Source organism: Thermobia domestica, chromosome 13, assembly GCF_964235325.1.
Source record: "Thermobia domestica chromosome 13, izTheDome1.hap1.1, whole genome shotgun sequence".
Classification (NCBI taxonomy): Eukaryota; Metazoa; Arthropoda; class Insecta; order Zygentoma; family Lepismatidae; genus Thermobia; species Thermobia domestica.
This window is the reverse complement of record NC_137466.1, coordinates 72,154,260-72,179,966: the sequence shown is the minus strand read 5'-3', so window position 1 is coordinate 72,179,966 and position 25,707 is coordinate 72,154,260. Positions and strand designations below refer to the sequence as shown.

General features: G+C 35.5%; 1 protein-coding gene across 3 annotated transcripts in view; it reads right to left on the bottom strand.

The window, feature by feature from the left end:
- The window catches only part of LOC145668234 (WD repeat, SAM and U-box domain-containing protein 1-like), a 110,501-nt gene extending 89,645 nt beyond the window's left edge, over positions 1 to 20,856 (bottom strand). For 2 of the 3 annotated variants that reach the window (XM_081735900.1, XM_081735902.1), the window contains exon 1: positions 20,669 to 20,856. The gene's annotated coding sequence lies outside the window, so the exon portion shown is untranslated. Of the gene's footprint in view, positions 1 to 20,566; positions 20,640 to 20,668 lie in introns of those variants that run through there. The other variant, XM_081735901.1, reaches the window with a different exon arrangement.
- Between the last annotated feature and the right edge of the window lie 4,851 nt (positions 20,857 to 25,707).

The window sequence follows — 25,707 nt, the reverse complement described above, 5'->3', positions numbered from 1 at the left end:
TTTGAGTATTGTTTTCCTCAATAGAAAGAGAACGTACCTCTCTGTATGCTACAGAAAGCAACACTCATATTGATTTGTTTGTTCCGAAGTAACTGACAGGACATATACTGAGGGAAATGAACTTTCATTGGCTGTTATGTAAGCTATTCAGTAACTTCTTAGCAGGGAAAATACTGTATAAACAAAAAAAGCTGTACAAGCATTGACTATCGCTTGTATTGCACTTCTTACGTTCACAAAAAATTAAATTCATGAAAAGATGCAATCAGAGGCAATAAAACTATTCCAAAATTAAAGGATTTACAGACTTATTATATATATATATATATATATAATGTTCCACGAATTTCCATCATACCTTCACGGCATTATCTAAAACATCGAGAAAGACAAGTGGGTAGCGTTCTTTCCTCGCAATATGGAGGCCCAGGTTCGCATCAAGTGTCTAGACTTTATATGACTGAGGTTCATCTAGAGTTTTACCGGGATAGTACCTCTTCATATATATCCTGACTAGTGTTGTAAAATTTCCGGAAATTTCGAACCTGTTGGTAAAAGAACGTTTTTTACGGTTTGTTTCCGGAAAAACTAGGAAAATAAAAATCTTTGTATTATGTTAGTTTTACTAGTAACGCAACCGTTTTTTTTTTTTTTCCGAACGCGTGAAAAATGTAAGTTGAGAAATTTCAATATTGTGAATATTAAAAACAAAAAGAAGAAGAAGCATTCGAAAATAAGACTGGTGTAATTATTCTTGAAAATTAATAGTCTGCACTCATTTCTGTTATGTCGTTTATTCGCGGATGTGCATTTATTACAGAACATTTACAATTGCATACACATCTACTGTTACTGCTGTTACTGTTTCTGTTGCAACAAATAGAGTTCTTGAATGAAACTGAGTTCTTAATGTGCTTTTTGATCTAGTGAAATTTTGTTAATTTTAACCAAATTACTTCTTAAAAGAAAGAGCAGTAGGCAAATTCCACTAATACTTGTACACTTAAATATGTAATTACTATCATTTAATATTTAGATACAGACTTTAATATAAACTTTATGTAAAAAAAAATTGTATATAAACAAATACCTGTTTTCTAGTGCGACAAATTATCTATACATATAAAAATGAAAATGATTATGTTTGTAACTTAAAAACTCTTAAACAACCAGACTGATCTCGATAAAAATTTTCAACATAGATGGGATTCGGGCCTGGGATGGATTTTACCATTTCACTTTGAAGGTGCAACTTGGAGAAAGGAAGTGAGGATATATATATTGAAAATTACCGATTTTAGTGTCGAACCCATAGTTTTCGGGGTTGCTGAGATGAACAGTAGCATCCCTTAGGGGAGGTGGAAGAGGATATATATATATATATATATATATATATATATATACAGGGTGGTTCAATAATGTTGGACAGCCCTGAATAAATCGAAAACCAGAAGAGATATTAGCAAGAGTTTGGTGGATCCAGGTACTTGTGGAAGGGGGACGTCTTTTGAGGTACCACACAATGTTACCAGGTCAACAGTGTTGCCAGCTCAGTACAAAGTTGTATTTTTTTAAATGGAACATATAGAAGTTTATGCCATCAAAAGAATTAGTATAGAATGTGAATACCAACAAGCGAAACCGCACCTGTCAGTGTTGCCAAATAAGGAAGTTATAAAGCTTCAAAGATCAAGAAATTAAAGTGTCCGTAGAGCAAAACTAGCAAAAAGGCAAGAAAAATAATACTACGGAATGAAAAGGAGTAACCGAAAGAGTAAACCAAAGAACGCACAGCATCCAGTGAGTAACAGGGTTGCCACAGTAAAGGGGGAAAAAATTGAACATTTTGCAGTTGCTATAGGAGGAAAAGTGCCCATATGACATAATGCTGGAAACACCATAGAAAGTCTATGTAAGATTCAGGAATCCTAATAGCGTTTGTTCGAAAGCGATATCTCTAACCGTTTTCGAGATACACCAAAGGTGTGCGGGGTTTGCAACACTGCATAATAATTCCCTCGCCCTCCAAACTACAGGAACGAGTAATGAAAATGATACGCCCAACAAAATGTAAGAACTACATGGGTCTAATCGTCAAATCAATTATGCAGTGTTGCAAACCCCGCACACCTTTGGTGTATCTCGAAAACGGTTAGAGATATCGCTTTCGAACAAACGCTATTAGGATTCCTGAATCTTACATAGACTTTCTATGGTGTTTCCAGCATTATGTCATATGGGCACTTTTCCTCCTATAGCAACTGCAAAATGTTCAATTTTTTCCCCCTTTACTGTGGCAACCCTGTTACTCACTGGATGCTGTGCGTTCTTTGGTTTACTCTTTCGGTTACTCCTTTTCATTCCGTAGTATTATTTTTCTTGCCTTTTTGCTAGTTTTGCTCTACGGACACTTTAATTTCTTGATCTTTGAAGCTTTATAACTTCCTTATTTGGCAACACTGACAGGTGCGGTTTCGCTTGTTGGTATTCACATTCTATACTAATTCTTTTGATGGCATAAACTTCTATATGTTCCATTTAAAAAAATACAACTTTGTACTGAGCTGGCAACACTGTTGACCTGGTAACATTGTGTGGTACCTCAAAAGACGTCCCCCTTCCACAAGTATCTGGATCCACAACACTCTTGCTAATATCTCTTCTGGTTTCCGATTTATTCAGGGCTGTCCAACATTACTGAACCACCCTGTATATATATATATATATATATATATATATATATATATATATATATATATAGATAGATATATATATATATATAGATAGATAGATAGATATAGATATAATCATCGAAAATGACCGATATTAGTGTCAAATCAATAGTTTTCGGGGTGGTTGAGATGAACAGTGACACTTCCGATGCCGTTTAAATCCAAATTTAGCCCCCATTTGTACTCCTATAGGGAGAGGATGACATGCAAAAGTAACTGAAAATGACTGATACTAGTGTCGAATTCATAGTTTATGGGGTTCCTAAGTTCATTGGTGACAGTTTTGGTGCCTTTTATACCGAAAATGAAACGTATTCTGTCCGTGCGAAGAATGAATATTCTGCTAGTCTTTAATAATAACGAACGGAAGTTCTACATGTTAAATTCTTTAATATATTTGTCGCTGCTCAAATTTACGCACTTGTGCTTTGTATGTGTGTAAATGCAAATAAGATCCTCTCTCTTTTTGAGTTGTTCGAAAAATATACAAATAATAAACAGTTATTTTTGTCAGAAATCGGAAAACTAAAAGCTGAAATTAAAAGCTGTTGCTTTAAGTACTTTTCCTGTCAGCGAAATATGTTGTATATATGCTGCAGATACGTTACAGCAAATAAGATTAGCACCAGGCAAAGAAATATTTTTTTATTATATTTTCCGGGTTTTGCTAATATTTCCGAACAAACGATTTTTTTCTAATGGGTTCCAAATTTCCGGAAATTTTAGACAACACAAGGAAGATTCGTATCTCCATAAAATATATATTTAATTTTAACATACTCGTATTAACTAAAATGATCCTGGCCCTGTTATTTTAACACTTCCCTGCCATAAAACGGTAACTTTATAAGATTACTTAAGATATTTAAATGCGTCAATATTAATTAATCTAACTAGGATTATATTTTAGTATCTTTTGTAGCCATAACTCCATTCTATCACGGCGCTAACTTTAAAGGAGAGGTGGAAAATATATTTGTTGCCCCAAAATTTCCCTATTCTAATACAAGAAACATAACTACTCAATTATCTTAACTGTAAACTAGTAAATATAAAATAGTTTTCATTTTAAAAGCATAATGTAGTAAAATATTCGAGAATTTCAATTTTCCCCAAAATTTCCGTTTTTTTCAGACCTTTACAACACTAATCCTGGGCGACTTCATATCCCATCCTTATTGTTGGTTTTATTATTGATTGTGTTATTAATAATTCTAGTGTAAAATGGCCCCGCAGGAGATATCTGAATGTTTTGTAAACAAATAAGTGTTTGTTCGTTTAGATAATAATGTTCCCTTTCAGTACCGACATTAAACAAAAACGTACATCTTTGAATTATAATAATCATTGGGAAAATCCTTGATTACGACAGAAAGAAACGAATAATGAAATAAAAGAAAATTGTTATCTTTACTGCAAAGGAAACGCATCGCAATCAGTAAATGTCTCTGTCTTGAGTTTACCAAACAAACGAATAATATTTTGAAGAGTGATATATTACTGTCCTTGGTCCGATATGACAAAGTGTCTTATATTAGAGCAATATTGATTGTCATGTGAATGTAAATATCTGTGTACCTAGGTTACAATTATTCAGTTCTTGTATAAGAATTATCATCAACCCTTTAGGGACGGCTATCAGTCTTTGTTTAGAGATTAAAAAAAAATCGATTCAGCAAAACGTACTTAAGCCAACTATTAGGTACTGGATGACTTATTTGACAAATTAAAATCCCAACTTTTGAACCACATTTGTCCTCTCCGAAACGATAGTCTGTGTTTATATGCCACGTCTGTTTCGAAAAGGTTAGATTACGTTACCAATCATAATTTTACCTCAATTTCCAGGCTTTCATATACCATATTTTGAATCTAAAGGAAACGAGTTGGTTACTCTACATCTATCCTATTGACTTCATGAACCGCCTAGCTAGGTTAAGTAAATGGGCTAGAACTTGTCTTTGGGCAGAATACTACAGAATAAATAACATTGTCATTTATGATAATTAAGAAAATACAGAGTTAACAAAAACTATAATTTTAATTTTCAATAGGCAATAAACTACTTTATTTGGGGGTGGATTAGAGAAAAGAGGAACCCTTCCTTCAGAAATAACGTTATTGATCTTAAAATGTTGTTTTAATTCGTTGAATGCTGTAATAGTCTCTTATGTCAGAGATTCTCAAACTGTGGTTCTCTTAGGATTGCACATCAGTCCAAGGAACATAAAAGAAAAAAATACAACCCAAGTGCGCTCCACACACACACTATAGTTGAAAATCTCAAACAGGTATAGAATTGAATAATCTAATAAGCTAAAGATTATACAAACTCTACTTGTTTATCGCGAGGCCGCGGTGGCTAGGTGGTAGTGTGTTCACCTCTGGTGCATGGGGTCCCTGGTTCTATCTCAGGTCTCGCCAAGTGAACTTTGTGGTGAACAAACATCGTGTGCGTGGGTTTCCTCGAGTTTCTTCCGTTTCCTCCCACTTTCTTCATTCCACCATTTCATTCATTTCTCATCATCACAGTCTTCTTTAGTTTCACCGGCATAACCATGGGACGTAAAACTCAAAGATTTCACTTCATGTCTACTTGTTTATTAAGAATATCACAAAATATTCTTGCCAGTCTCTAATTGGTAAAATAATACTATTTTCTTCTATTAATACAAACGTAAAATTAAGGGGATTTTAATATACATTATTTTAGTATACTGGTATATTAATTACTTAATGAACTTACAGGATGCAGAGCTCCTTCGTGGCTAAACGGTTACCATACGCGGCTCTGGCGTGGAAGATCCGGGTTCGATTCCCGGAGGGTGCTCATGTGGTTCGGAATCCACGCTAATCAGTAGGCTCACATCTCATATAGCCTCGCTGCTGAACAGGACGTTAAACTCAAAACCAACTCATTATAGGATGCATTGCGGGAAGGAACGGAAAATTTAAAAAAAGGCTGGGACATGTGTATTTTTAATGAGGAACGACTTTCATGTTCCTAGCTTGAAGGGCTAGTTAAATACACTATTTTCCACATCAATTTTTACCTCTAATATTCCCTTTAGGATACGCCCTCGGATTAAATAACATAAAAAAGAAACTAGGTTCTTGCTATGTTAAAAAAATTATTTTCAACTGTTCATCCGTTTTCTGTGAAGTGATCGTAAGTATCAGATGTCTCCCTCAATGTGGTGAATATACATAGAGTATGTATCTATAAAATGCTCCTTCCCCCTTAAACCAGCAATTTTCAAAAACGCTGGGACATATTTCAGTTTGTAATAAGGAGTTTATGTACCGAAATTTATTTTCCTAACTTGACGCTTGTAAGATACTGTGTTTTTCACATATGCCTTCCGCCGAGGCCCCTTCGGATACGCATTTTGATCAAACTGACATAATAAAAACCCTGTTCGAGGTAAATGATAATTCCAAAGTTCATTGTACACGATTCAGCCATTTTCCCGTAATTTTATCACCTACAAGAATAGTTTCATTTTTATATATTAGATTAATAACTTCACACGAACTCCAGCAAAACATGGGGGGCCGCGGTGGCTCAGTGGTAGAGCGTTCACCTCTGGTGCATGGGGTCCCGGGTTCAAACCCTGCTCCCGCCAAGTGAACTTTGTGGTGGACAAACACCGTGTGCGTGGGTTTTCTCGGGGTTCTCCCGTTTCCTCCCACTTTCTTCATTCCACCATTTCATACATTTCTCATAATCACCGTCTCCTTTAGCCTAACCGGCATAACCGTGGGACGTAAAACTCACAGATTTCATTTCATTTTTCCAGCAAAACATGATCATCTCGAGCTCAACTAAGTTTAATAAAAGGACAAAATAGAAAATAAGCACCAAAAGTAACTAACTCTTATTATGTAATATTTTATCATAGTGACAGTTAAACACAAATGAGTCTTCATCCAAGTTGGATTGAAACATGAACCACGCCAATACAATTAGCGAATATGCTTTCCCAATTTCGTAATATTTACTTTAGTAATATTTACTTTATAACATTGGGAAATAAACCCTATAATTACAAACGTCATTATGCTTCAACAATTACTGCATATTTTCAACATTATCTCCTAAGTAATTACTTCAATAACCTTTCGAAATCAGTATGCTGGGAAATGTATATATACAGTTTTTACAAGTTATATAGTGTAAACAACTAGGTTAGTTCTGCACTGAAACATAATCTACATGCAAATATGTAGTTATAATATTGTGTGTATATATAAAATTCACTGCAATTACATTTCTATACCAACATAATTAACCCTTGGATGCATAAGCAGGGCCTCCGATTCCCTATGTAGTTTTGTTTCCTTAGCCTTTGAAATATTTTATTGTATAAAAGGCTGTGGCTTTGCGTAATCTTCGGATTGAGGATGTACATTGTGTATGGTCTTTCTGTACCCATTAGCTGTCAACGCTTTTTAGTAATTTGCATTTTTTCATTTATACCCTATCAATGCATATGCAGGGCCTGCGAGGCCCTTGACCAGATTTCGTTCGCATTGCATTATTTTCAAACTTTTTGACATAAAATATATCTTTCTATAATATTTTCAGACCTGGCATTGAATAACTGGTTGCTTTTATACAATTTAAGATTGTCAATAGATGGTACTACGCACGTTGATAGTGATTTTCTTGTAGATTTTTCCCCAAAGCATTTTACATTGTAAATTCGCAAAGAAATAAAATGTGTTTAGAAATGAAAGCGTTTTTCGGTATTCTGTTACAAGTAGGAGTTGAAAAGAGTTGGGATGTGCCTATTCGTGAGCTATTACTGGACGAGATGTCTAATCCTCTTTACAAAACAACAATGTCTGTCAACCGGTTTGAAGATATCCGTAAAGCACTAAGATTTGACGACAAGCATACACGAAGAGTTCGTCTGCAAACGGACAAGCTTGCACCAATTAGTTATGTGTGGAATCTTTTTCTTGATAATTGCAGAAAAGTAATTATTCCCAGTGAGTTTGTAACGATTGATGAACAATTAGTGCCATTTCGCGGAAAGTGTAGTTTCATCCAATATATGCCGAAAAAAACCTTCCAAATATGGCATAAAGATCTTTTGGTTGTGCGATGTCAAATCATCATACGCTGTTGATGGGTGTGTATATGCAGGCAGGAAACCAAATGAGCCAGTTCAAAGAAATTTGGGAGCAAATATTGTCAAAGAACTCACTCAAACCGTGAAAAACTCTTCAAGAAACGTAACAATGGATAATTATTTTACCAATGTTAGTCTTACAGAGGATATGCTTCAGCAAGGAATCACAATAGTGGGAACAATAAGACAAAACAAACCTGGTATCCCGAAGGAGCTGAAAGCATCCCCCTCAAGAGAAGTAACTCTTCAATTTTCGCCTTCAAAAATGACCTCACTCTTGTCAGTTACGTACCCAAAAAGAACAGATCAGTAATTATGCCTAGTACAATGCATTATGACAAATCCATTGTTGAAGACCGTCCGAAGAAGAAACTGGAAATAATAAGTTTCTATAACTCAACAAAGGGAAATGTCGACGGAATGGACCAGAACGTTCGTTGCTATACTTCCAAAAGACAAAGTCGAAGGTGGCCTTTTGTATTATGGACGAATATGATGGATTTTGCAGCTTTGAACAGTTATGTTGTCTTCTCTACTCAACATCCAGGTTATTTTCCTAACAGAACAGACAAACGTCGTCTTTTTCTTAGAGAACTCGCAGAAGAATTAGTGAAACCTCAGATGATCATGAGACTTACGAGTATAATACCTAATATCTCAAAGTCAGTTCAAGATGCCTTGAAAAGATGTGGAGTTTCCAAGCCAGCCGAAGAAGAAGTCAGAGCTCAAGAACCAAAGAAGAGGAGATGCGAATTCTGTCCTTACGATCTTCACAGAAAAAGCACCTTCACATGCTCCAAGTGTGGAAAAAACGTTTGTAAGCAACACAGGAAGTTAGTTTGTAACTCATGCTTCTCATAAGTGAACAGTGTTTCCTGAACTACTGAACTTTGCAAACTGGACGGCACATGCTTAGAAAAATTTATGTATTGTGATATAGGAACTAATGTTACTTAAGTCATTGTAGTGATAATATAAATGTCATAAAAGGCTTATAATCCCAATAATAATCAAATCACTAAAGCTCTTGGTATAAATGCTGCATAGTTAGAGTTCAAAAGCTTTATATATATATATATATATATATATATATATATATATATATATATATATATATATATATATTATAGACTATAGATCTGATAAAATACATTATTACAAGCGCCATAGCATGTTATTTAGGTGAAATAATTTAAAAGCGTATTTTTTCTCCATTGAAAAATCTACAGGGCCTCGGAGGCCCTGCATATGCATTTGTGTATAATATTCATACCATGAATCTAAGGGTTAATATGGTTTTCATATCGGTGAAAAGACTTCTCGAACTTGCAAACCCTGTTGGATAAACATTTAAGACAATAAATAAATAAATAAAATAATAATAAAACTTAACTAATGAGGACTTTAACTGTGAATTTTCTGTATGTTATGAGCAGGCACTAGAAATATATACTTGGCAGGATACATCATAGGCAGTATCCCTTATGGGAGAAAAGTATATACGTATATGAAGAGCAATCACACGAAATCAGTTCAGACCCTATACATGCACTATCAGTAGGTGCATTGTGCATTGTTGTGTACAGAAGGAACATGCATATGGCGTCTGTATCAAGGTATTTGTAGTATAAGAGAACTATTTAGATTTCTTCCAGCAGAATAGGCAGGTGTACATGATATTAGTGTAACTGATCAAAAAATTAGCAGGTTATTTTAATTAACCGAATGTAAATAACCGTAGGCGTTCATGCACTTATCATACTGTATCACTAGCTGACGAATTTCGTCGAGGTAGAAATCAGTCGGTTGTCAGGCGAACCACTCAGTGACCGAACACTGAACAGAAACACCACTGTTGAACTGATGATTCTTTATTGCCGTGTTCAGTAGACTCAACATGTGAAAATCATACGGTGGTAGGTTCGGGCTGTACGATGGATAATGCAACATCTATTTGAACCGTCGGAACAAGTCCTGCATCTGTGTGCCAACATGAGGATGGGGGTTATTATGTAACACGATAACACATGACGTTAGCATTCTAGGTCGTTTGCGTTTGATGGCCTCCTGAAGACGTGTCAACGTAGTACAGTAGCGTGTGGAATTGATGAACTCTTCTGGTGGATTAAAATCGAGCAGCAATGGTCTTCTGCAATTACAAAACACAGACACCATGACTTTGTCAGCTGACACCTGGGACTCGAACTTCTTGAGGCGTAGTGACGACTAGTGCTTCCACTGCATACTGGCGGCTATGGAACTTAGTTTAAAGTGGTGGCACCATGACTCATTCGCTGCTCTACAATTGATAAAAGAAAATCCCCCCCCCCCCTGTGTGTGGTAACGTATTATGAATTGTCTCTAGTGATAGACTAGGTCTTTTGCAATCAAGTTCATTAACTATTGAATACTGAAAGCTGTAGCTGTGGTTATGGCAATGCAAGTATCAGAATTTCTGAATATTTTTTTTACTCGCACGAATCGTTTTGGTTACATGTTCAACAGAAAAAAAAAAAAGAATATAAACAGTATAAAAGTTAATATTGTAATATCCCATGTGATGTTGTAAACAAACAGTTCCACATGTCAGTGTTTACAAACACTACCACGTGGTTCGGCAAGAGGATCTCCCACCAGATGAATCTACAGTCACATGCAGACGACGGCTTCTGGCCGCTCCCACGGAGCAGAAGACGGCATCGGAGCAGCAGCGCCACCCAAAGGACCCTCTAAATTGGATGGACAAAGGCAATTCAGTACCAATTTTCTGGTGACCCTCCTCTAGTCTGCTTCGGGATTACGCCTATCCTTTCTCCTGGCTTAGCCTGCTCGGGACTCTGACTGGGAATCCCAACCTCAGCCGCTTAGCCTGCTTCGGGGCTCTGTTGGCCAACTAACCAACCCACTGCTTGCTCGGAGCTTTGGGCCCCTAATACCACTTTGCCTAGCCTGCTTCGGGGCTGTGCAGAGATCCTGTCTGCGACCATACGGTCAAAGACCACCTATAACTAACCTTTGATATTAGAGAGATTAATTTGTACAATATTTTGTGAAAATACTTTTATAGAGAAATTTTATAATAAAATTGGTAGTGGGAGATCGATTCCGGACACTCTTTTTATTAACGCTCTACCTATACCTATATGGGACAAAACTTTACAATTACAAAAAATAAAAAATAAATAAAAATTATCACTCTTGACGATAAAAATAACATAAACTGATGTGAACAACTCTGGATTCTTTTCTCCTTTAAAAGAAAAAAAAAAAAGAAAAAATCCTTCAACAATTGAATTTGTTATAATTGCACAATGAATTTTGGATTTTCCTATTCTAAGTCTCATAATTTGGACACTTGGTACTCAATATTCGACCCGTTTTCAGTAACAATTGTGTTGGTCTTCATGTTGATCATTTACAGACGTTGTATTGTTATTTACATTCGGTTAATTAAAATAACCTGCTAATTTTTTGATCAGTTACACTAATATCATGTACACCTGCCTATTCTGCTGGAAGAAATCTAAATAGTTCTCTTATACTCCTGACAGCTTCTACTTGTTCTAATTGTTACCCTTCATCACTAGAGATGAGTACAATTTCTACATTTCGAAATAACTAAAAAAAAATTCCTTATACTGTAACACAAAGAAAAATGTTATTAGTTAATTAAAAAAGAAAAAAGAAGAATTGTACTTCATTACTATTCACCATGACATGAATGGCAGTTTTAAATGATAAGAACATTAAAGAAAATGTACCTGACTATAATTATAACGTTTTTCTATTTACGATACATACATTATGGAACATTTGATGGATACAAAACAAATATAATATATATACTTTTAGTCAAAATTAACTAAGAAGATAATGTACATCATATGGACGAAAACTGTCTATTGAACAATTGCTATTATTTATTGCCAGTCTCGCAACACAAAAATTTGTCACAATAAACTAAACAATAAAATTTACATTTTAAACTGGCTAAACAATAATATTTACATTTTAAACTGAACTTGGAAACAATTATATTAATAAAGCAGATTATAAAGCCAGATGTACATGAAAAAATTGAATTTACCTATCTATGCACAAAAGATTGTTTAAGAATACCACCTACTTCAAACAAAAGCACATAAGATGTATCTTAGTTAAAAATATAGTAATTAAAACCACGAGCGAGAACATTATCCTACTGTCGTACCTCATTGTCTAATAGATAAGTCAAATAATTTCGTCACATTCGATGAAAACAACAGCACAAGGTTCCAAAAGTTCAATTTTTCATCCTAAGCAGTAGGTAAAGAAAGCATAGGATGATGTTTCATGTGACATATTCCATTGCCTTTTCATGCTTTTACCAAATGTTTCCAAAGTATAGACAAAAATTACAATTCTCTCCTTCATTACAATGTTTGGAAATAAATTCTTGCAAACAAATGCAGCATTTTTGTTTGAAACCAGATGGAAACAAATGAAGCCGGAAGTACGTTATATGCTTAACCCATCCATTCTACGTTTCGCCCCGTCTCTGACTTGAACAATCTAAATTTCAAGTTCGTGCACGTTAGCGTGATTTCTGCCTCAAGTGTGCCTCCAAAGTCAACATACATAAGAAAGAATTATTATGTTTGTTGCTCAGTGATGTCTTGGCCTGAAAATTTCGTAAAATCAGGTTACTCCAAATGGCTGATTTTAATGCCTCGGAAAGTTATGTGGGAATACTTACCTAAAAATATACACAACTTAGGAATTTATGTATAACATACACACATTTGCGAACTAGAATTTCAACAGAGATCAAATCAATGTTCAGAGGCGACTTGTGAGGGAAGTAACAAAGTTTTTTTTTTTTTTTTTTTTGCTCGAAACTAAAAAGAAAGAAAAAAGAAACTCTTTTTAATGTATTGATGTATTAATAATACAGTAGCAAACCTGTATCCATTAAGTTTCACGCAATAAAACCTTAATTTTTATCAGTGTGACTTCCCTCATAAGCTGCCTTTGTCAATGCTATAATCGTTTTAAGCGCTTTTAGGTCAGGGATATAACTCCGCAGAAAGTACAATTTCCCTTTGTAATTTTTCCTACTTGCTTCATTTAATGCAAGTAGCAAAGTCGAAACATTTCTGTTTGCAATCCAATTCTGATATATTTAATTGCTTTATTAAATATTTCTACATGGTATAATTACTTTGTGAAAGAAGATATTCACGTACACAAACTGTCATTTCACTAATCTCATTTAATTTCTTCTGATAACATAAGCACTATGGATAATCTCAGCCTCAGTGAGCTGAAAAATCGATAATATCAGATAATTTTATATATATTCATTTCTCTTTTTCTTCGGTTGCTGGACAATTTACAAAGTGTTTCTTGCTAAAATTAACCTAAAATACTATTCAGTTAAAGAACGTTGGCGTCTGACACTTGGACAGAACGCGTATGCGTTGGAGGTGCTGCCGCCAAAGGCTTTGCAAGTAAGACACAAGCCGATACGACAGACTTAGAGTGTTTCAAATTCTACAATATGACAGGATAATTGTAACGTATGATTTCCAAATGACAAACATAAAAATACTTGGAATATTTGGCAGAAAATTTAACATTCAATTACCGGCGAAAGCAAGGCTAGTGACCTTGGTTGAAAAACCGTGTAAGTATACTATAGAGATTGACAAACAACTTTTCACTTCATTTTGTTTACACTGCGTACAGCAATCTGTCAGATGTCAAGCGCAGTAAATGTGCTAAATGGATATAGGATACAACCTTCTAATAGTAAAAGGATACCTTCACTGCAGAGGAGAGGATCATAGAATGAAGGTGGTATGTAACAAATTGCACAGTTTAAGAAAATTGAGATCAACATTTTTCCTGTGTTGATACCCCTTCATCGTTTCAAAATTTCTTCATCCAGACGATGAATCACTTAGTTGAGGTGTTGTTTAGCAAGGAAACGCATAACATCATCATTTCAAAAAATGAAACCTTCATCTCTAACCCATTTAATTGTAACCCCCAACTCTTTCTCTTCCCATTTCTTATTTCCCTTCTAAGGAAAGTGTCAAAAAAAAAACAAAAAAAAAAACGCTCAAACATGTGTTTTAATTTCAATGAAAATCTATACGCCAAATTTCACGTTTCTAAGGACTCTCAAGATATGAACATTTTACTATAATAATTGTACACTTCAGGTCACAAAAACTGAAATTGTCTTTCAAAGCCGAAGTTCAAACAAAAAATTGAACCTAGATTATTACGTCCCTCGGACCTCCTTACGAGGAAAATCTATTTCCTCCTCCATTCTCTTTTAGAGTAGTCTGCTTATTCTCTAATAAAAATACACCATTTGAACATTGCCTCCGAGTGAATATGTAGAAAACAACCATAAAATATGACAGAAAAGAAAATAAAAGTTAAAACCTAGCATACAACACGATACTAGGTTCAAGCCTGTAGAAACACAATAGTATAACAGAAACACACGGACAAGGTGAAACAGTTATGTGGTCTTAGTCTAGTGCAGTGATGAGCAAACTTTTTTTTTTTTTTTTTTTTTTAGGAGAAGACTAAGAAAAAACTCTAGGCGGACCAATATAATTTATGAAACAATGATGGTATATTTTATAAAATGTTTGTAATAGTAAGCCCTATTGATGACTGAAGTTTCTCATAATCTGGTTTGAGCGAGGGTGCAATGATTTTCAGAAGTAAAGTTAACTACTCATCCGTCAGCCAGTCTCTAGTACAAATCTTTCTAGGCAATCATATTCTTCTTTTCATTCGCAATTAGGAATCAGTCACGAGCCGGATAGAACCTTCCAGAAGGCCGCATCTGACCCGCAGGCCATAGTTTGCCCATCACTAGTTTAGTGGATAACGTAATAGGTTTTCATACTAATGTTCATTGTAACATGAGTTCGATTCCTGTCTACAGAAGGTTTTTTTTTTTTTTTTTTTTTTTTTTTTTTTTTTTTTTTTTTTAAATAACGACACTCATACCACAATTTAACACATACATTTCAACAATCACTTATTGTCATTCTCAATGCACATTCCTTAACAAAACACGTTCCTTGTAGAACTACATATTCTGATTAGTTTTCCTCCATTGTAGAAATAGTGTGGAGGAAAACTAATCAGATTATATATATATATATATATATATATATATATAATTAGCAAGCATTTTTTGCCAGACAAGAAAGCAGTAGCTCAAGATCCGTTAACACCATTTTTAAATGGATGAACCTAATCATAATATGTAGTTTTACAAGCAACGTGATTTCCTAATAATAATAATATATATATATATAAATGCAATGAGGATAGCTACAATTGATCGTTGAAACGTATGCGTCTAATTGTTATGTGGGAATTTTGGCATGTCTTTTGCTCTTTCTGATTAACAGACACGCATTCTATCACGTCATTAAGTAATTCAACAGTTTTTTCAAATGTTCTAATTTCGTACAATAATGGAGAGCTTCCTAACTGGAAATTGCCTAGCCAACAAGCTTCACTGTAATGTGAAGCAAATGTCAATTCTTCCGATTACTTACGATCAACTAAGCAAGATTTTGCAAATTTGACACGAGAACATGTTACTTACAATAGGATACCTAATCGGAAGGATTTTATATGGGCGATCTAATTTTTCATTATGTGTTGTGTAGAAAATAGTAAATGAAACATGCCTCATTATAGCAATAAAAAAAAAAGCTAAAAGTCATAATGAGAAATGACGTCTACCGTCAAGATACACTGCACTGTATAAATAAAACAAATTCATAATTTGAGAGTGTATAGGAGCCGCTGACTACTAGAAAAGCGCATGGTTCAAATAACGTAGACCAATCTTACCTAGTGCGTGGTTCGAGCTAACTAGCTTAACCTTGATTATACGCACACTTCATTGTTAAAGTGCTCGCTCCTGCGAGCACAACGCCTCTCACTGGTAGACCTGCTCGGAATTAGAATAGATGAAAACTAGCTCGAACTCACGAAACACTGAAATGCTCCTTGAAGTGCTCGCATCCAGACATTAGGTTAAGACAATGAGAATCTGTCTTATCGTCTGTTGTTCAGTAAAGTTTAGCGTCCCTTTTCAGCGCGGAGGCTAAATGAGACGTGGACCTACGAGACACTATAATGCGTTCAAAATTTTCAAAGCTTTCTTACCGGAAATCGAACCTAGGTCCCCATGCATCAAAGCCGCGCACGTTATCCACTAGACCATGGGAAGCGCACAAGCACTTTACGTAGGATAGTATTTAATATAATAATGTGGTCACTATATATTGTATTTAGCTCGTACAAGTTGGCATCCAGTTGAATAATTTGAGACCCGACATATAATTAGGGCAAATATATTATTACTCTACAGAAATGATCTCTTACTGCATTAAAAATGGATTATTCTAACCGCAGAAACTTATTTATACTCCCGTCATATTAGAATAGGCAAACAATGCGGGTGGCATCATGTAATTTTTCTTCAACACAAATAATCTTCTAAAGCCTTGAAAACTTGTTTCATTAGCGACCTCCAATTTTCACCAGTGCACGTACAAAAGTTGGAACCATAGATTTGTTACTATGCGCAATATGGTAGAAAGACGTAATGTAAGCGTATGCCTCTAACTACGCAATTTTGCATAAGGAAGCTATGGTGAACTGTAGTGAAATGTGAAGGCGGTGTGCTAAGGGTGTGTCTTAATGCGTAACATTTTTTTGTTATATGCGACCATACATTTTTAAAATGTACAGAAGTATCTGATGATATTACTAGGTGTATTATTATTTCACTATATTCGTTTATGTGCTTGCGTCCTACAGACGCACAATGGTCAGTTTCTACGATCTGGCGTTGCAAAAAACTCCAAAAATTATTTCATACTAAACAAACTGTAAATAGGAGGAAAGTGATCTTATAAGCTCCCTAGCATTGTGCAGGGAAGAAGCTGTCTGCTACGCAAACCGATAGTCCTTCTAAACAGATTAAAACAAGTTCAATCAAACCGATGTTCACCTTTGTGTCACGTGAATCGGCCATCTGTTCTACTGCCTGCTAAGTAAGTTGGTTGAACGTACTGTAGTTTCCTTTCACAAATCATAACATACGAAGGTACGCTTTATATTTTGTTTGAAAATGTTATGTAACTTATAATTTGATTACTGTATTAAAACGACGCATTTCGAATACATTCTAATGACAATGAGATTATAATAGTGCTTGTCTTATTGATAGACAGGAAGTGCTGTTCCTGGTGCGTATTGATTATCATAAAGACCTCATTATTCCAGGTATATACCGGTGTTTCAGTTGTGCTGAATTCAATCTCCAATAACCTGCAATTAATAACTTTATGAAGCTTTATTCCGCATTAGGGTCAAGAAGCACTTATACCAAACTTTCACTTGTGACCTGTTGAAGAGTTAATCGGACACACACTTGAATCATCTCATACAAGCTAGGTTCGGTTAGGGTGGGGTAAGGTTGGATAGATTACATACATGATTTACAACACAGGTTTTCGCCTCTTGCATACATACACAAAAATAAATCACACGTTTCATTCACTTGTCGACGATATATAATTACTACGCTTCAAAACGTTCTGACATTTACAATTAGGGTAGAAACAAGACGGTATTAAATCGGTTATATGTAGTACTCAGATTCACTACCATAGCAAGCAGGCATGAGATCAATATCGAAACATTCCAAACGTTCTGCTTGGATACTGCTGAACTGGATGTGTCACTATATTCCTGCCACATGGCTCAGAGCTTACATAAAATACTCTGTTAAAGAGAAATATTGGTAAACAGTGCTATGTCACAAACGGGACAAATGTTCGAAAAGGTCAAAGAAGTACGCAACAAGGACTCTAAACACTTCCGGAAATATCACTCGTATCTTCAGCCGGCAACAAACCATGGAGGACGTAATGCATATGCTCCTCAAATGCCTACATCACTAATTTGAAAGAAAAAAAAACTAAACGGAGAAAAACTTCGCGAGTCAAACAATGATTATAATAGCAACAGTGATAAAACAAGCCACTTAAAATAGATGTAGTGGGTACCTATATAACCTGAGGTTAAAAAAAAAGCAAACACTGTATTGATATTATTTCTCTGTATGTGAACTAAAATAATGTGATAACCAAATGTGAAATTTACATCTTGGTTTCTAGAGCTTGTTTTTTCACTATGGTAACATAATATCTCTAGTAACTTATATCCTGTATTTCCTAAAAAGTGTTATATTTTTAGACAGTTGTTCTGACACACAATAAAGAACATAAAACTTTCGATGATTGTTTTATAAATACAGCAGTGCTTAATGAGTTAAATTAGTCTTCTTGTTTTATAAATTTGAGTTTCCTTGTAAATAGTAACCCTGACGAGTGATTTATTTCTTTGGACGTACAATTTTGAAACTAGTGAATTTAAATTATTTACTTCTGGTACATTATTATTTGTGTATTATTCAAATCAATCTGTATGATACTTTAAACTCAGTAAGGAGAGAGAAAAAAAAGTCAGGATCATACGTAAAAATACTTATTTATGTGTAACATATACTGTATATTTCTTTCACCTACGAAATTGATATGAACACTTTCAAAAACATAAAATAATTTTGTCTCGCCAGATAACGAAAATTTATCACCATGAGAGCTCCCCACCGGATCAACGAGCTTCACCCTGCCCTTATTCGAGTTAAATATACTTCTTGCTTTTCGTGGCAACCTACTACATACCGGCTAGTGTTTTCGTACTGTCGTTTTTATCGCACATTTCCGCACACTGCATTCATACATTCAACGGTTAAGCCCTCTTGACTGAATCTCCACCTCCTCCCATAAGAAAAATGTTTAAAGGTACTAAGAAACGGAAAGTACATTTGAAAGAAGCAAAAATATCTTGAATTCATGCATAGTCTAGCTTCTGTGCTTGAATATTTTCACTAACTATGCTTGCACAAGATGAGTTGCTTCTTCAAGATCCCCCGGCATGTGCAGAAGCTGGAGTAAGAGAAAGCAGGCTAGTGTTTTAAATTGTTAGAGCGCCGAAGCCATATCGGCGAGATTATTTATTAACATTGTCATATAAAATATCTAAGAGAATTTTATATGAAGTGTAGTGCGTGCAACGTATGGGCTGATTACTCCTGGAGAATACATGATAATACGATTTACATTATTTGCTGTTCTTTTCTTGTCAATAATTTATTAGTTAGAAAGATGTTGCATGCAAAAGTAAGTTCTTAAGCCTTTCTCTTTCTAAAAAATTCTCGGTTTTGAATTACATAAATGAACCTCTCTTTGTTTTAATCTCTTAAATTTGTCTGGGGAGCAAGAATTTGAGGTGGCGACCCATAGTTAACTTATACCCAAGGAAGATAACGAGTTGAGTTGAGTTGATTTTAGTTTAGCGTCCCGTTCAGCAGCGAGGCTATATGAGACGTGGACCTACTGATTAACGTGGAATCCGAACCACATGAGCTCCCGCCGGGAATCGAACCCGGGTCTCCCACGCCAAAGGCGTGTACGCTAACCGCTTAGCCACGAGGGAGCTCAGGAAGATAACGAGGGCAAGGTTCTAGATTACTGGTCCCCCTTCCCATTGAGCAGTAATAAAGACAGAAAACAACGTGCCTTGCGGGGCTCTAACCCGCCCTCACTCGCTAACGCTCGCTCGGCAATATTGTGTAAATTATATGTATAAACTTAAGTACAGAAAGAAACCAACCCAGCTACTAACCTACATGGGGGACCAGTAATCTAGAACCTTCCCGATAACGAGTAAGATATTTAGTGCACATTAAGAACAATCCGTCAAATTAATAAAAGCGTTTTTCTTTAACTTTTCTTGCTTTAAGTGAATCGCAAACACGTTTTGGACTGTTATTGCCCTAGTGCATGCTCAAATTATCGTCTACAGGTTGATATATGCGTGCAGATTTATTTACTCTGGAAATGATTACGACATCCTTCCAATTACCTTACACGAAATTCACTCATAGCGGCTTAGAAATTACTTCTTAGGGTACAAGTTGCATTCATGCGTACAGATTCGCTTTATGAGGATTATCTCTTACAAATATAACACGCATCAGGATGTATCCCATAATAATACCTGTACAAACACACAAACTTGTGTACGAAGTGATCGCTAAAAGCAACAATATCTAACCGAGTCAAAGAAGGAGCACAACGAAGGGTATAAGCAGGCGACGATAGTGAAAAAGGCAATTGGTACCGCATAAAACCACATAGGGTGGAGCATTTGTAATGTTTTGCCACTAGTAAGTCTATACTTTTAAACACAAAATACAGGTTTCCAGAGTCGTGTAGAAATACTCTGGCAGTGGAAATGAATATGTTACACATGCATGTTTGATGTGCAATCGTTCATCTGACACTAGTATACCCTTTGTAATAGGTTTTAACAGCTGAGGACATGAAATACTGGTTTCCTACATTATAAAAAATTCCTTCGACCGTACAATTTAATATTCCACACAACCCTCCTTCATATGCACTGACTGATTTTAAGCCTAAAACTATCATTTATATGACGGTTTTTCTTCTTAGCAGTATTAGATATTTCAGATATTAGACAAAATGTAAGTTCTAAATAAATGTTTCTTCTTGCTCCGTGGATTATTACCTGCATTTTAAACAGCATGTCATGTATGCAGTATTTACTAATCAAATGCTACGTACGTTTTGTGCGTACGTCATTACTGATTATGAAATAAGTTAAACTTACCATTATGGTTGCAACAGAATCTGTACTTGTCGGAAAATAATCTGTTGTTATATGTACAGTATATATCATGTAAATATTATATATATATAATTTACACTTATCCACTAGCTTTATTTCTTTCAAATATACAAATGAAGTACTATAAGTTTATACACAAACGCACACGCCCTCTCTAGCAGACGATTCTATTCAAGTCGAAAAAGCAATGTTGCCAACAATGAAAAGCATAAGGCTAACAGAAACCAATGTAAAAAAAAAAAAAAAAAAAAAAAAAAAAAAAAAAACAATAGTACCAGTTTATGAGGCTGCATTCCATGTCTTTCCCAAAGTATGTAAAGCGCAACGCAATGCAAATACTTTACAGATAGCTGTAATTCCTATGCCGACTATCGCAAAGTGAAAAACATATTTTGCGTTGCGTTACAGAAAACTGAAGGAGAATGAGGCTCTACTGGACATTTAACTCTTAGGATTTCCACTTTTTAAGATAAATCTTAGACTTTCACTCAAACAGCTACTGCTTCCTTACTATTTATCATAGGATCATGGTACATATCTCTCTCTCTCTTTTTTTTTTTCAGGATAGAGCATACTTTCCAACGGTGCCACTCGCTTCTCCGTATTATACAACAGAAACGGGAAAATCAGAAAAAACGGGAGATTTTTCGAAAAAAAAAAATCGAAATATTTGCGCCCCTCTGGCCTGGGCCTGGGTTCACGTAGTGATCTGAATTTAAAAAAAATACGCTGTTATGTACATAGCACGTATGCAAAATTTCAATATTGTATCTTGAAAACTGAGGTCGGGAGAAATTTTTGAAAATCTGAAGGTGACCCATTTTTTCGCATATTTATGTAATACATATATGTAAAAAGTATTTCAAAAATGTACTGCATCATTACTATTAGATTTAGAGTCATAGTTCAAACGCCATTTTCTTTAGTATCTATAACAATCCCATCCCAACGGTATCACTCACATGTCCGTATCAGACACCTAAACCGGAAAATTCAGGTAAAACCCGGAATTGTTTTTGAAAATCCCTCCAAAACACTTTGCAACATTTCAATCTTGTATCTTGAAAACAAAGGGCGGAAAAATTGTTGAAAATCTGAATTTAGGCCATATTATATAATAAAAATTTAATGTGTCATTACTATTTGGCCTAGTCGTGGTTCAAACGTCATTTTCTTCAGTATAATGAGCCTTTTCCAACGGTACCACTCACATGTCCGTATCATGCACCTGAACCGGGAAAATCGTAAAATAAATAAATAAATAAATAAATAAATAAAAGGACATTTTTCTGAAAAAATCACCCTCTCGGAACACTTGCTCCCCTTGGGTTTCACATAGGGATCTCAAAAAAATTAAAAATACCCAAAGGTACATAATCCGTATGCAAAATTTCAATCTGATATCTTGAAAACTAAAGGCTTGAAACATTTTTGAAATTTGCCCTAAGAAAAAAAAAAATAAAAATCACATCCCTCCGTTCCCACTTGACACCGCCAAGGTGGCCATCCGGTTTAAAAACGCATCTGAGGCGTTCTTTGGTCTATCCTTTGACTTGACCAATAAAAAAGGCTTAAATACCTGTTATAGAATCTAAATAATCGATCAAAGACGATACTACACCATGGTAACAAAAGTTACTAAAAATCCTAAAAGGGTTAATGAGGATATCAGCAGCGCGCATATATGTCTCCATCACGATAAGGCCAATAGTTATGCATTGATTATTCAAAATGAAACTACTAGAAACGTGGAGTTCAAGTAAAAATATTGAAAAATAAGACATTAAAGCAAAATAAAAATTCAAATTGACGTGAAAATACTAAAAGAAAAACTAGCAAAATACCTAATTTTTTAAATGTTGGAGGGTAATATCCAAAAAGGGACCAAAATAGCATCAACGCCGCGCCAAAGTGACGAGGTGATTGCCGACATCCAAATAAGTAAAAATGTTCCTATAAACGTAGGTCCAATGCCGCTTCGCTTCCGAGGTACAGGGTGTTGAAATGTGGAGTCCCTCCAACGGATCAATATGGGAAAGTGTATAGAAATGTTCAATATTACAGGAATAATACAATCAAGTGGAATTGTGTCTGTGTAGTGTATACATTTACACTAACACAGAATGAAACTAATCAACATTTAAGGTTATTGGTTGTCAGTGTTGCCAACTTGCTACAAAGTGTTATTAGACGACCACACGATGTGGGCAACATTGTTATCCAATAATATTAGTTTGTGGCTTTTACATTTAATTACTTTGTGGCTTCATACGTAATTTATTCTCATGTACATTCATTTGTAATGACACAGTAACATTTTCGTTTAAGAGTTGTGATCTACGAACCGTTGTTTCCTATTGTGCGCCGTTAATTGACATCACACTGAGTGCCTTGTCTTTCGAAAACGAAGTGAAATCTGCCTCACATTTAGGAACGTTTCGATGTCCGCAATAATATGCTAACGTGTGGACGTCTAGTGCTATTTGAAAACATAACACTTTGTAGCAAGTTGGCAACACTGACAACCCAATAACCTTAAATGCTGATTAGTTTCATTCTCTATGTTAGTGTAAATGTATCTGCACAGGCATAATTCCACTTGATTGTATTATTCCTGTAATATTGAACATTTCCATACAGTTTCCCATATTGAGCCATTGGAGGTACTCAACATTTGAACAGAGGGGGGCGCGGTGGCTCAGTGGTAGAGCGTTCACCTCTGGTGCTTGGGGTCCCGGGTTCGATCCCAGCCCCCGCCAAGTGAACTTTGTGGTGGACAAACACCGTGCTCGTGGGTTTTCTCGGGGTTCTCCCGTTTCCTCCCACTTTCTTCATTCCACCATTTCACTCATCTCTCATTATCACCGTTTCCTTTAGCCTAACCGGCATAACCGTGGGACGTAAAACTCAAAGATTTCATTTCATTTTTTCAACATTTGAACACCCTGTATCTCGGAAACGAAGTGGCATAGAACCTACGTTTATAGAAACATTTTAACTTATTTGAATGTCCGCAATCTCCTCATCACTTTTGGCCATACATTTAAGTTACACCCTGTATACGAGGTGCATCCAGGATGTAAGTTCCTAGAAAGAGGAGATTAACAGTGAAAACATTTCAGTAGAGTGATCAGAAAAGAGATGAGATTTAGGATCTATATTCTTTAGATCCTAAACCCATATCAAACAATTCGTGTGTTGCTATTCTGATCGCTTTTGTTCTATGGTGACTAATGTAAAATTGAAAATTTCACCACTTCCAGTTGAAATAAAGAGGAGGGATAAGAGAGGGATGAACTGATATCAGAAGACCATTTCTTGGTATCACTTATTATTTTACTCGGATACCTATAGACAGACAAATGAACATAGCCATTCTATAAAGCTTCTCATACTATAAAACTCGGCTACGTATTATTACTCTTACGTTCGTCGAGAAATATAATGCTCTATAGCTGAAGTAAACTTATGAACAGGGAATCGAATTCCTCTTAAAGTTTACAGGTAAAGCTGCAAAATTTAATAGACCTTTGAAAATCGAATTTAATACCTGTTGGCACGTTGACTCCAGTTGTGGAACATGATGTTTCTCAACGAACACAATAATAATGGAAGCATATTTTGAAATAGGCCTAAAGTTTGGTCGTGATTCTATATTATTTTATTATACGCAACCAGCAACTCTTTGCTGTCGTGCAGGTTGCATAGATTTTAAACAGAATACAAATGGCAATCGTTAACGTCGCCGTTACCCCTGAAGACGCTAATGGATTGACTCCATTAATAAACTCGGCCGAGATAATCTCTCTAGCTGAGTATTGGAAAAATGATTTCAAAAAATCGCTTTTGTTCAAGAGTATACTAAGAGTGCAATCCTATAAGTCTCATTAGTAGTCTCAATAAATGGTTACATATATTGACAACCACTAAACAAGCACATTGTATTAAACATTCTAAATACAAGATTCCCTAAATATCTGTTCATATTGTCAAGATCGAGTTAAACCATTTTCCTCACAGTTCAAAATAGTAAAAATATTTATTCTGATAAAGGTAAATGTGAAGACATTGCTTCCTAAACTTTGAACATTATATTCAATTTCCATTTATGTCTTTTCACTTCCTCTTGCAACTGCTTAGTCTGTTAAACGCCTCAAAGCGGCCCGCCATATGTGTATATGTTCGAATAAAACAGTCTGTCATTTCATTTCGTTCAAGACAGCAGTGGCATGACATTCTAAAAATTTGAATTTGCTATCGTAATTTCCTAGATATAAAGAATTTTATAGCTTGTTGTCAAAAAACTGTCCTGTTAAAGCAATTGAAATACATCCCTGATTAGGTGAGTAGTATGGTATGGACATTTAAACTCGCCTGTCCTAGTTTAGGTAAACATACTTATTCATGACATATCCACATCTTTCATCAGGAATTTCACTCTTACATTCTTGGAAAGTATTTCTTAAGGGAGGAGTTGCATTACCGGGTGCATATTTACTTTAGGACTGGTTACTCGTTGCGGTAATAAGTACAGTATGATGACTTATGCCACAAAACTACAGTGCAGAAAACACTGACCAACTTGTGTTAAGGGGCTACTAAAAAGCGAGAATTCCACATTCCACTGATCGCACTAATCGCACCCCTCCGTTTAGTAATCTCTTCTGGCAGGAGGTCTTATTACCACCTCCACCTATGTCAATCGTCCTGTCCACTCAAACTCTATAAAGAAGAACCAAGACAGGAGACGATGTTTTAATTTTCTCAAATGCTACGTGTATGGAGCGATTGACTGTGGCCAGAGAATATGAGGTTGAATGTTGAATCACATCCCCTTTCTCTGCATGGGTTTGGGACTGGCGGGGCGAAGTTCCAACTGAAGGATAGTGTGGTATGGAAGACTACGTTTTTATTTCAAAGTGAGAGATGTTAAAAGAGAAATTGATGTGCGAGTAAATTGTGACCGAAATTGCTACCTGTTCCATTTAAGTAAAATTTTGTTTTGTTCACTATGTTCACGA